The sequence below is a fragment of the Myodes glareolus genome, chromosome 3, assembly GCF_982192425.1.
Source record: "Myodes glareolus chromosome 3, mMyoGla1.1, whole genome shotgun sequence".
Lineage (NCBI taxonomy): Eukaryota > Metazoa > Chordata > Mammalia > Rodentia > Cricetidae > Myodes > Myodes glareolus.
Window position 1 is genome coordinate 51,675,186 of NC_142028.1, and position 12,884 is coordinate 51,688,069.

Here is a 12,884-nt window from a genome sequence, read left to right on the forward strand (position 1 = left end):
GGAAAAGGGTATTTAGAGACCAAGCTTGGGCTGCTAGGTGTGCTCATTGCTATCAGGTGTGCTCGTTGCTTTCAGGGTGTGGTAGTTCTGACTTGTGCCAGTAGACAAAACTAGAAAGTGTTTGTATGCCAACTCTCCTGTGCCTATACATCTGGACTGGTTTCTGTATCCCTTTATCCTGGGATTGTCAATTTTAAGAACACTGTCCACATCAATATCCTCTATTCCAGTCCAGTACCACGGTATTTAACCCTTGGCAAATCAGATTTTGATGTTCGTAAAGTTTTTTGTTGTTGTTGTTGTTTTGTTTTTAATAATAGGTCAAGAATACCTCCAGGGGAGGGGGTAATGAAGAAGCCTCCCTGGATAGTTATTTTGTAAACCTTACTTAAATAATAACAACAAACAATCCCATGTTCGGGTGTTCTAATCAATAAAAATATTGGCTCCTTGCCTGTCCCTCCTAAACTCTTCTAGCACTTGGAACATACGGCCTTGCTGTTCCCTGAAGGTGGGCAGACCTGCCTGCTTCTTTTCCACAAACACATTCTGTCTCCAGCCTTCTTACAATGCCTTTTGTAATGCTGAGCTGGCACTTGTGTCTCGGAAATATAAGCCAAGACACTTCTCTGAGATTACCATCAGAACTTTGCTCTACATGCAAAATCTTATTTTGAATTCAGATACACAATTACTCACCCTGACTTAATTACACCGCCTTAGGATAGTATTAAAACAATGCTTTTAATTATTTTTTGGGGGGTTTAACAATAGTAACCTGTTGTCTTGTTCGGAGGGTGAACTGCCTGTCTTTGAGAATGCCATAGATTAAAAACCCACCATGATCCGGGGAGGTGGGACTTGCCTGTGGTTCCTTTATGTTTATTCAGGAAGCAACCGTACCTGGATGCGATCCCTCTGCCCCTCATTATGCTTGATGTAAACCTAGCCATGCTCAGAGGTGTCTCTATCAACTGTTTAGAGAAGAGAGGAAGAGAGCAGGATGGCTCCTGGGTTGCTGGAGGCGTGACCCTTTGGTGGTTTGGAAAACATTCTGAGTTTTAAACAGCAACACCTATAATTATGGAGGCGTCATCCCTTCCATAAAAAAGAAAACAAAACAAAGACAGCAAAGCCCTTCTGCTAACAAGGTGTAGTCATAGCATGCATGTGTTCACCCTTTCCAAAGCCTGCCTGGCATTTGTTTCAGGGCTGGTGGGGGATATCTTCCATCTTTCTCTGGGCTCTCATAAAACAATACAAAGGTAAACAATCGGAGGGCAATTAGCAGGCTCTTTGGGGTAACAGGAGAGAGAAGTCACCCTGTTATTAATGTCAAAGGAATTAATCATGGTTTACATAGGTGATTTAGTAGCTTAACTTTGCAAGTGGCTGAAAAACAAGAAACCAACCAAGTTTTACCAAAGAAGCCTGTTTGGAGAACCAGGCAGGGCACACACAGCTTACAAAACTATCTGTTGAGACGTGAGCTGTTATGAAAGAGGTCATGCGTCCTTGACTGGAATCCGCACAGGGCTCAGCTGGAGCTTAGTTTAAAAATGAAGCTTTAGATTCTGTAGGTTGGCGGGGGCTTTGGAGATTCTGCTTTTCCCTTCGACCAGCAAGTTTTTTGATGTAGCCCAGGCTGGCCTCCCACTCACAATTCTCCTGTCTTGCCCTACCGAGTGTGAGGTTACAAATGTAAGCCATCATGTCTTGAACTTTGTGTGTGTACGTGCACACACTTGTATGCCATACTTGAAGTGGATGGTGGATGTCTTCCTCCATCACTTACAACTGTATTTATTTATTTATTTGCCAAGGTTTCTCAGTGAGCCTTGACCTCATTGATTTGGCCAGAATCCCTGAGGCTTTCTTATTCTCTCCCACCCCAACACTGAGGTTATCAGTACATGTTGCCACACCTGTTTTTTTTTCCATGGATGCTGGGGATTGAACTCGGTTCCCCATGCTTCCACAGTAGGCAGTTTCCTGACTGAACCCCTCCCCAACCTCATCTGCTTTTAAAATGACATATTTAGAATGTCCTTTGGTTTATTTTAAATTCTCTCTCTCTCTCTCTCTCCCTCTCTCTCTCTCTCTCTCTCTCTGGATGTGTGTGTGTGTGTGTGTGTGTGAGAGAGAGAGAGAGAGTTCATGCATATGAATGCAATGCTAATGGAGGCCAGAAGAGGGCACCAGATCTCTGAAGCTGGAGTTACAGGCTGTTGTGAACTGCCTAAAGCAGGTGCTGGGAACCAAACTAGGGTCCTCTGCAAGGGTTGCAAATGTTCAACTGCTGACCCATCTCTCCTCTCCCTTTGTGTTTCAAGGCAGTAAGTGCACTTCTGATACACACTGAAGTGTGCTCCAGCTACAGGAAAGTTATGTCTCATTTTCAGAGTCAGGCTGTATAGATCCTTTTAGCGCCTGTAGTAGATGCATGCTACAGGTTGAGTGGCTTCCCTTTACATATCTCTAAGGTCACAAACATTGCATTGTGAATGCTGAGGGATGACACACTGGAATGGCTTCTCAGAGTAAAGGTGTTTGACAGAAGTCTTTACTGGGCATTGTAGTGCATAGGGCTGATAAACCAACTAACTGGTCCCATTATGGGCAAGCCCCTACTCACAAGCACTAATTTAGAGAAACATAAATATATTTACAGACCATATTTATATATCTTCGGAATTGTGCTTCTGAGATAGTGAGAAATAAAAGTCTTTGGTGAGGGTCTAGGGGCATAGTTTAGTTGGTTAGCTGTGCAAACATGAAGACCTGAGTCTGATCCCTAGAACGCATATTTTTTCTCAAATCCCACTACTTGGGAGGCAGAGGCAGGCAGATCTCTGAGTGTGAGGCCAGCCTGAGCTACAGAATGAATTCCAGGACAGCCAAGGCTTTACAGAGAATTCCTGTCTTGAAAAATCAAAAAGCCAGGGCTAGGACTGGAGAGATAACTCAGTGCTTTCTTGATAAGAGTACGTACCTGAACTCAAATTTCTAACAGCCACATAAAAGCTGCCCATAGCTGCCCATGCCTGCCATCCCGGCACAGAGGGCAGAGACAGGCAGATCTAGAGAGCTGGTTAGACAGCCACCCTAACTGAAGCAGAGGCAAGGGTTGGGGGTGAAGGTGGGTCTCTAATTCAATGAGAGAATGTTTCAAGGCAGTAAGGCAGTGTTAGAGGAAGACAACCAACTCTGGCTTCCACATGGATGAGAATGAGCCTGTCCATTCACATACACAGATTTATATATGCACTCCCCCAAGCTGGGTATCATGCTATACACTTATAATCTCACCACTGGGGAGGTAGAGACAGATGGGTACCCGGGGCTCACTGGCCAGCTTCCCTAGCCTATGTGATGATATGAAGGCCAGGGAGAGATCTCGCTTCAAAAACTGAGGTGGATAGATTCTGAGGGACAGACTGACCTCTGACCTCTAGCCTCTGCATGCATGTACGCATACACACACACACACACACACACAGAGAGAGAGAGAGAGAGAGAGAGAGAGAGAGAGAGAGAGAGACAGACAGACAGGCAGGCAGACAGACAGACAGACTGGCATCTCCTATGTTGAACACCAGAGGAGGCAGCACTATTGTCACCAGATGAAAAGCTGAGCCTATCCAGTTAGCTGTAGGGAAACTCCATGTACAACAGGACTCATCACATTCCCTGACTCACTTTCCTAGACTCCAAACTTGTCTCTCTTTGCCGAGTAATGTTATATATGGTAAAACGAGACCTCTCCTGCTGGCGGTGTATATGGACTGACTGAGACACCAAGGCACAGAGTGTGGCTCCTCTCTGTCCACTTACAGTGAAGCACATGCTGGTCACCAGTCAGTTTCATCTTGGAAGGAAACAGTTTTAGCTTTCAGAGAACAGTCCATACATGCTTCACCTCCCTGTTTACCCACACTCAGAGAAAGGGCGAGAAGAAGGCTAGACCTGAACATGACTCACTGTGACCTCAGTTTCTCCACCATCTGTAAAGGGATATCGAGGGTGGGGTTTTGTGGGGGACCAGGACATCTGCTTATGATACAATGACTTTGTACTTATGTTAGGTGGGACCGTGAGACAGAAAGACAAGAAGTAGTGCCTGGCTTCTAACCCTAGCCAGACCACTGCCAGTGATTTGGCCTTGGAGAATGGCTTCCGTGCCCCAGCCTGACCTTGCCACCTGCAGCTGGTGGTGCTGAGACTCCACACCCTTTTCCCACTGCGGGAGTGCTAACATCAGCTTGCCTAGCATACTGACAACCATATTCCCTTCCAGTCCCTAGCCCATCCTTCAGATTGTCAAAAGGGGTGGGGCTGGGTTTTCAGTGCTGACAGCTGAACACTCTTGTCACGGATTTTCTTTTGAAGTTCACTTTTTTAATTTTTCTTTTGAAACACTTACAAAGAGCAGTCGGCGACTTTCTTTCCACCGTGCTTATATTTAACTTAGGGGGGAGAGAGAAAGGTTTCCCACACAATGTAACAGAAAAAAAAATAAGAAACAGTTGAAGTAAATGAAAATATTGATGACAATTGGCGTCATAGCTGCACTCCTGTGAATGAAGTATATTATTTGAGAGCTGTAACAAACTCAGGAATGTACAAACACGAAATCGTGTGATTCTGTTTTTTAGCTGTAAACGTCCCAGAGCATTCGGCATCTCCTTTGGGACAAGTGTCCAGCCTCCTTCCCTTTCCCCAACTGTGCATATGTGCACGGCCACAGTATTTGGAGAATGAACTCCCTGTTTGGTTTCATAGTATGTGGCAGGGCAGGGACACAGGCTGATCCCTCTAGGGAAGCACTGACTTTGGTTAACTTTAATTAGCTAATTGTGCACCCCCCCACTACTTAATATATGAGGAAATGAGGACAAGCACCCTTGCCTTGGTGTAATTAAAACTAAAGTGATGTCAGCAGCAGGTCTGAAAAGGGATTTCTATTTGTTTTATCACCAAAAGGTGGCGTCCTACCCCCATGCCCTTTATTTAAAAGAAAAAAAAATCAACACACACACACACACAAAATCCTTCTTCCTTTAATTTGACAAAAAGAAACTTTCAGTTTTTAAAGAAATTAGAAACCTGTTTCCTGTGAAGGCGGCGTGGCAGTATTCAAAGTGGACAGTATGTTAAGACACAGTCAAGTGTTCCTGTAATGTTAACCAAATGGGCGTGGGCTTCTCCAATAAGCCTGCACATCAGACGGTATCATATCCCAAAACAGTGCCATATATCATGGGATTTACAGCCAGGATTTCCTTTTGTCTGCAAAACGTGTTGTCAGTCTGTCTTTAGCCTCTTCTTGTAAGTGAAGGCAGAATTTAAGACAGTTAAAATTCAGACCAAGTCAGTAGCAAGCTAAGGATTTCATTGTTGGTACAGTTATAATTGGAAAAAAAGGCCCTACGAAAACAATACAAACCATGGCTGAGTCTGATAAACAAAATCACAGTAGTAATTGTTCTTTATGGACTATGCACAGAGATGTCATATTTAAATAAACTGCTGTTTCCCTGGAGTTACAATTGTACAACCAGCTACATACCATAAATAACTTATATTTGGCAGGACCATCACAGAAATTAAGAACAGTGTTTTTTCCCTCACAGATTCCTGTTTAATTCCACGTGAATTCCAAATATGGACTTTCCAGCAATGTCCACGGTTTTGTGAGACTATCAACTAACTTGTCACAAACCGTTTAGATCAGTCTAGGCCATAGCAAGCATTCAATAAATATTACATGTTATTACTGTCTGCAGTGGCCTGTGAGAGTCCAGAAGGCAAGAACTTACTATACATGTATATTTTAAAGTATGATCTGGAATATTACAGAACATGTATTAATGGCCTAACAAAGAAAACATGGATCCTTAACAGAATACAAAATACGTTTCACATATGTAATTTCTAGTATACAAAAATGGGGTGGCCAGTCTTGTCTGCTTGGCATGAAGTGTTTTACAGCATGAATTCCAGCAGGCTCTGTTACTCAGTACACACTGCTTTTCGCTGGCAATATCAGTGAATGGTTTTGTTGTTAATTATTTTACTTTCCAAACGGAGGATATAAATTTAAATGGTAGTCTCACCTCCTTCCAATTTCAATTTAAATTCTGCACATGAAAATTTAATATTTGTCAAAAGGCATTATCCAAGACAATCTACTATAACTGAGTCGGGGTATTATTTACATGTTTTAGTCTCGGGATGCAAAAGGCAATAATCAAGCCTAGCTCCCTAAGCGCTTTGGGGGAACCCCAAAATAATTTCTGTTCACTAGAAGCCACAGAGGTCCGGTTTCAAAGTCCCGTGCTGGAAATGCAAAATCAGCTTCCCTGCCTATTTATATTGATAAAAGTGCTTTTTGTCTTATGTATTTTTATTTATACTTCAAAAACACTTCTTTTGGGCTCGTTGGATACTTATTTAAATTCACAGAACTCAACCAAACTTCAAAACAGCAAAAAGAAAAAAAAAATCTCACCTTCCCACCTTTCCAAAGAATTGCACAAAGCTTTTTCCTCACGTGACTGATGTTCGAGAGAGCAGGTAATTTGTGTTAAACAAGTGATTGACATGCTAGCCCCCGGGTGTTTTCCTAAGAGGAGCTGTGGAGAAAACACATTTCTCCCCGCAGCCACTTCCCCCACAAAGTGGACCTGGCCACGGGGACAGCATTCCTGCAGAGGCTGACAAGGCCTGAGGGACTAAGTTCTTACTCTCAACACTCTCTCCCGATTCCGTGATGCAGGGGAAAATCCCCCTGGCTGGAGGGGTTTCTGTTTCCTCGCAATCAGGGGTTTGTCCTTCAGCTGAACTTTCACCTTCCGAACTCGCCTGCTTTCATTGGACAAAGTGCAGAAAGAAAGGGGAGAGACCGAGGGAGGACCCGAGAGCAGGCGCGGGGCTGGAACGCCGCCCCTGCCGCCCTCCGCTCCAACTGTCACCCAGGCGAAGCACTTTCACTTTTAACTGCAAGAAACTCCATCCCTGCCTGTCCTCTCCCCTCCAGGATTTTTTAGCTCAGACCCGGGCGAATCGTCTCTCAGTGTCCCTAGTTGCTGACACTCCTTCACACCATTTCCCTGGGTCTGAATGAGTCCCTCTCCCCCTCTTTTAAGGGAACCCCCTCTACCTCAGGCCCCTCATTTTCCAGTTTTTTCATCCAGTCTCTTTTTGCCTGGGAACTGTTGTGGCGTTCCCGTCCAGGGTTTCGGGGCTCTGCCTTCCTCTCTTCTTCCCCTCCCCAAGTCCCTCACTTGGCAATTGCGATTTTTTTTTTCTTCTGCGAGCCCTGTTGTTTACCCAGCAGGTGGATGTGACGTCAGGGACGCACAACAGCAAAAAATAACAACATCTCCCTCCGCGACGCGATGGCCTCTCGCCCGCGCCTTATTTATTTATTTGTTCCGGGATGCGGGGGGAGGGGGCAGACAACCCAAGGGCACCACATCGAGGTGTAGATCGCTCTCAGGGGGTGGCGGGGGGCCTCAAGGGTGCGCATGGAGAGGCTTGGGCCCGGCAAGGGGCAGGGGCGGGTTGGGGGGCGTCTCGCGGCTGCAACACTGGCGCGGCTCGGGAAGGAGTCCCAAGCGGAGGAATCTATTGTTATTTATTGTGTGGCAGCTGCACGCTGTGCTCGCGGCCCGGCCCTCGCCCGCGAGTGCGTGTGTGTGCGCGCGTGTGCGCGGGTGAGTGTGTGAGAGGGGGGCGCGCGCGGGCGGGAGTGGGCGCGCGCGGGGAAAGGCCCCCGAAAACACCTTAGTTTGCACCGAGAGACCATTTGCCGCGGGTGAGTTCGTATTTTTCCATTTCTGCTCCACTTTTTTTTCCCAAGCCGCCTCCTGTCTTGTTTCCGCCACTTTAAACAACAACAACAACAACAACCAGCACAAAAAAAAGAAAGGAGAAAAAAAGAAAAAGAAAAGAAAAAATTCCTACTTTTCACCTCCAGGCTCCACGTGCATCTCCCCCAACCCTCTGTTCTTGTCTTGCTCCCGAGTCGGGGCCCAGGCTCTGCGTGGGTGGGGGCCGCACTGGGCGCCGGGCTGGAGGAAGCTCGGGAGGCACCCGCACCCTTGGGTTCATTTGCATAAGTCACTGTGGGGTGCGATGGTGGCCGCGTGGATGAGCTCGCCTCCCCCTAGGCCCCTCGCGCCTCTGCGCTCGCTCACACTCGCTCGGGCAGAGCGATCAATAAGCCCAGGCCGCCTGTCGCAACTTTGAGTGCCCAGCGTCAGCGTTTTGGTAGCCGCCTGGTGCGGGTAGACCGGACCCGGCCGCTGTTGGCGGGGGTGTGTGGCATCCTTTACCGAGCTCAAAGTTTGAACTTGGAGCAAACTTTTCCCCTGCTATGCAAGGGTGCGTGCCCCTTCTGTACCCTGGGCTGCCCGGCGAACAGTGGAGGGCTTAGCAGGGACGCCTGCGCCCAGGGCCCAGTGCTTGGCGACATCCCTATAGCCACGCGTGTTTTGGTCCGAACTCAGCAGTGTGGACGCTCTCTAGCTAACCCCTGGGAGCCTGGAAAACTCATACACACACCCGCGCACCCTCTGCCAGACAGGCATCCCACGCGCGTTTGGCCCCCGCTTGTCAGAAACGGCGTCCGCGCCAGCCGTAGCCGGATCGCGGGTGGGCATGGGGACAGGGCACGCCTCGAGGACTCTCGGCGCCCATACCCTGGACCCCCCACCACCAAACACTTTCGCTTCTGACTCCTGCGCCTCTTAAGCTCAGGGATCTGTCCTGCGACACGCGCGTGCCACCGCGTCCCTCCGGCCCTGTCCCAGCCACCGATGGCTTTCCATTTCTCGCCTGCGCGCAGCTTTCCTCCTGTGCTCTCTGCACTTGGTTCCTGTCCCTCGGAGACATCTCTCTGGAGCCGAAGAGACGAGGCGGCGCGCGCTTCGGGTGGGGACCGAGGCGGTGGTGGCGGCGCCGGGATCCGAGGAGTTTGCCAGCTGCCGCAGGGTCGTGGTCATCTGCTGCCTCCGCCTTCCCCCCGCCCCCGCCTCCCACCCCCCCACCAGTCGCACTCGGAAACTTTGATTCCTTGTCCCCCTCCCCACCTGTTGTGAGCTCCGCCTCAGTCCCTGGAGACTGGCGGTGACACACACGGGCGCCAGGGAGCTCCGCGCCCAGAAACAAAGTCGCATGCCCCCCCTCCCCGTGTTTGCTTGGAAATTGCTGCCTGCAGCACCCCCATTCCCGCGCAGCTCCCGCCCCCTGGGAGCCTAAGGACTAAATAAACAGTTGTAACTCCAAACCTTGCGCCTGCCATCGCAGCCCTATCCCACCCCTTTCCTCCGGTCCTGCCCCTCCTTTTTTGTTGTTGCAACTTTGTAAGATCCCGGGAAGGTGCTGAGACTAACGCTCAGGCCGCGCTCTGGGTCTCCGGATCCCTGCAGGGATTCCCCGCGGCGCATCCTTCTCCCTTGTCCCCCGCGCGCTCGGGGGTCTTCTCCGTCCCTTTGCCACCTCTATCTCTGGTCCTGGCCCTTTCTGCCTAATTACCTAGTCCCCTTCGACCTCCCCCGACCCCGAAACCTTCGCGGAAGGAAGACTTGCTCAGGGTCGTCCCGGTCTCTTGTCCATCGCAGACCCCGAAAGTTTGCCCCAGGAGGACGGCGCGCAGCGGGCGAACGGGCGAGGGGCAGCAGCGGCACGGAGGAGCGTGGAGCTGCCGGCGCCTCCTCCCCAGACTCGGTGGGTAAGTCGAGGCGGCCGTGGCAGGCGCGCGGGCGGGCGGGGGAAAGCCGGGGCGCTGTATCAGCCTGGGCAACCAGATCGCTGTGACCAGGCGCAGGGAGCAGGGAATGTGCCCATTAGGCTGGTAGGTGCTAGCAAATACTGGACCAGCTTTCTCCCTTTTTTCTCACTTTCTTCCCTGAATCCGAAAATCTGGAGATCAAAGTTAACGTGGAATGTGAAGTGTAAAATGTAGTGACATCCCTTGCTCTCCTTCTCAGCCCGCTCCCCCCTTATAACTATTAATTATTTCCAAGCCATTGTGTCCAATACCCTAGCTGGACTGATTTCAGAGTGTATTGATTTAGGCTAGGCTCATCCTACGCTTTCATCTTAATTTATTTTCTTATAGCTTGATTAGAGGACCCAAAATGAAACTTCTTTCTTCTTTTTTCTCCCCCTCCCCCAGCCCCTTCATTTGGGTATTTTAAGTAGAATAATGAAATTAATATGAACATTTCATTTGAGCTTATTAAGCTCACTGCTGAGGGCCCAGGGTTGCTCTCACGAAAGGCTCCAGGTATTTTCCAAGTTCAGATTTCTTATTTTGTCTCTGCTCTTTAAGGCAGAAAGCTGCGGGAACGTTTTGGATTCTGGTTGACGAGTCTGCCGGTTGAAGCCCTTATGCACTTCACCTTCTTTGGGCCATAGCCTGGAAGAACTTGCAAAATAGCTGAACTGAGAAAAACACCCAAGGATATCTAAGGAATTTTTTTCTGTTCCTGAAAATGTTTTGGAGGATCTTAGCTTTTACCTTCCTTGCTCTCTTCTTTTTTCACAGTGAGAATGAGTTTTTGGGCTAGCGTGATGAGAATTTGATAAGGGCTAGTAAGATTTGAGGGGTTTTCTATCTAGGGGTTGCTTGCTTAATGGAGGCAGCTGAGTCTTTGCTAATTTCTATTTCAGGTCATTTTCAAGAATTCCATTCTGGTTTTGATTTTGAATTACCTATTTCTTTTGAGTCTGGAAAAAGAAAAAAAAAACTGGGCTCATATTTGCAAAAAAAAAAAAATGGAATGGGTTTGCCCCCTCCATTCTTTCAGATGTCTCATAATTAAAGAGTATTAAAAGTATAAATGAAATTCAACCACTTACCATTCAAAGTGTCAACTAAAATTTTACTGCAAAGGTGAAGAGGTTCAGCATCTTCCTAGTGGCTGCAGCTCCCCTACTCCCCCCATTTTGGATTAGTCATTGTATGAGGGGAATGCACTTTTCCCCCCTTTCTTCTTCTTCCCTCCCCCCCTTTTTTTAAAAGTAAAGTAAACAGCCTCCAACTGCTGAACCTTGACAACCCAAATTAAGGAAGCAGGGGAGATCAAACAGGGCTGCTGCTGGGCTGTTGTCAGGGTCTGCTGTAAGGGAGAACCCAGCAAGGCTATATGTTCACTTATGCAGAAATGGACCATTGCAAATGCTTATCTTTATTGTGCAAGTGAAGCCTCACTTGGAAGGAAATACCCAGCCTCTGGGCTGTATTTGAGATCCTATGGATGCTAAATTGCTAAACAAGTTACTATTTTGTAATACATTTCTTTTTTTAGGAGAGCGCACCCCCAAAAGGTGTCCAAAAAGAATATTAAGTCATCTCAATTCTGTCTTGCTGGCTAACCAGAACCTCACCGTGGAACTCTTTTTACCAACATTAGACTCCCACACCAGTTAGATAACATTTTCTCACATCCAGCTTAGAAGCTTTGCCTTCTCAGGGAAGCCAGGGTTTTATATGTGAGGGTTTAAATCTGCTGTGTAGTTAAAAACAAAAAAAGAAGAAACCCAAGTGATGAAGCCCACTCTTGGAATTTAAAAAGAGGAGAGCCTTCTCTAGATTACACATGACCTCTTTTTTTTCTTCTTTGATTGACATTCAGTATGACCAGCTGCTACTTTATTTAGGTTCTTTGTAACTTGGCCTCCCTTGTTGTCTAGGAAATTGTAACTACTTTACATTTTTAAGCAAAGTCGCAACAGTAATCACTTTAGCATTTTATTTTCACAGGTTTATCAAAGTTAAACAAATGAACTATCAACTATTCAAACTGTGTGGAATGAAGGGGTTTACATTGCTGGAGATGTCTTCAAGATACTATGTTTATATTTAAATACTGAAGTGTAAACTATGTAACACTTTTTTTCCAGTTACAAACTATCTCCAAATTAAATGTCATCTTTAATTAAGTAGAACAAAGTAGGAAATAGGATAAGTAAACATACACAAAGAATAAAAAATCTTTGTCATTTAAGGCTTGTATTTTTAATTTACTAGTGCCTGTCACATAGTGACTACTTTGTTTTGTTTTGTTTTTTGTTTTTGTTTTTTAATAAGCTAGCGTTTCATAACCATGGTCCACAACATGTTTCAAAGTCTGGCACTTTTATTGGGCATACCTTTATTGTACAATTAGGCAATGTGGGTTAAACATACACATGAATGCTGTTAGGCAATTTTCAGCAGTATATCATGTTTTTAAAAAGCTGTAAATATTTTCTAGTAGGATCATTTGCACCAACAATAGCAGAAGTTAATCGAGTTAATATTGGGCCTAAGCATTTTTATTTTCCCTGTGACTAAGGTTTTCCTTGCTTCTCTCCAGACCCTTGACTTGCTACATTTGTATTCTTAGGCTCTGTGGAAGGGTGTTGTGTTTGCAGCAGTTGTTGAAATGAACAGAAGAACTGGGCTATTTCCCAAACAAATATATTTTACTACAGCATGACCAATACCAGAATTATGAAAGAGAAGGGAGGGGATAGCACATTTGACAGCCTCTTTCGAATCCAGCTTCCTCTTTACAGCCACTCTTTCTGTATGCATTTTAATTTGCTTTTCACATTTTACTTGAAACTCAAACTTAATTTTGTGCATTATCTTTCCACCTCTCTCTCTCTCTCTCTCTCTCTCTCTCTCTCTCTCTCTCTCTCTCTCACACACACACACACACACACACACACACACACACACACACACACACCCCACAGTATATTCTGACATCTTTAGGTGCTAGAGGTCTGGTCCTATTTCAGTGGCTAAAGCAAGAGTATTTACAGAGAATAGCCAGAGTTTTGCCTTTTAAAAATAATTCTAGGGACACGTTAATCAAATTTCAATA

At 46.6% G+C, this 12,884-nt stretch overlaps 1 protein-coding gene across 5 annotated transcripts in view; it reads left to right on the plus strand.

The window, feature by feature from the left end:
- The first annotated feature begins 7,675 nt into the window (after positions 1–7,675).
- Positions 7,676–12,884, plus strand: part of Foxp1 (forkhead box P1) — a 608,309-nt gene continuing 603,100 nt past the window's right edge. The window contains exons 1-2 of one of the 5 annotated variants that reach the window (XM_087904462.1): positions 7,676–7,819; positions 9,627–9,736. The gene's annotated coding sequence lies outside the window, so the exon portion shown is untranslated. Of the gene's footprint in view, positions 7,820–9,071; positions 9,737–12,884 lie in introns of those variants that run through there. The other 4 variants (XM_087904472.1, XM_087904468.1, XM_087904467.1 and 1 more) reach the window with 4 other exon arrangements.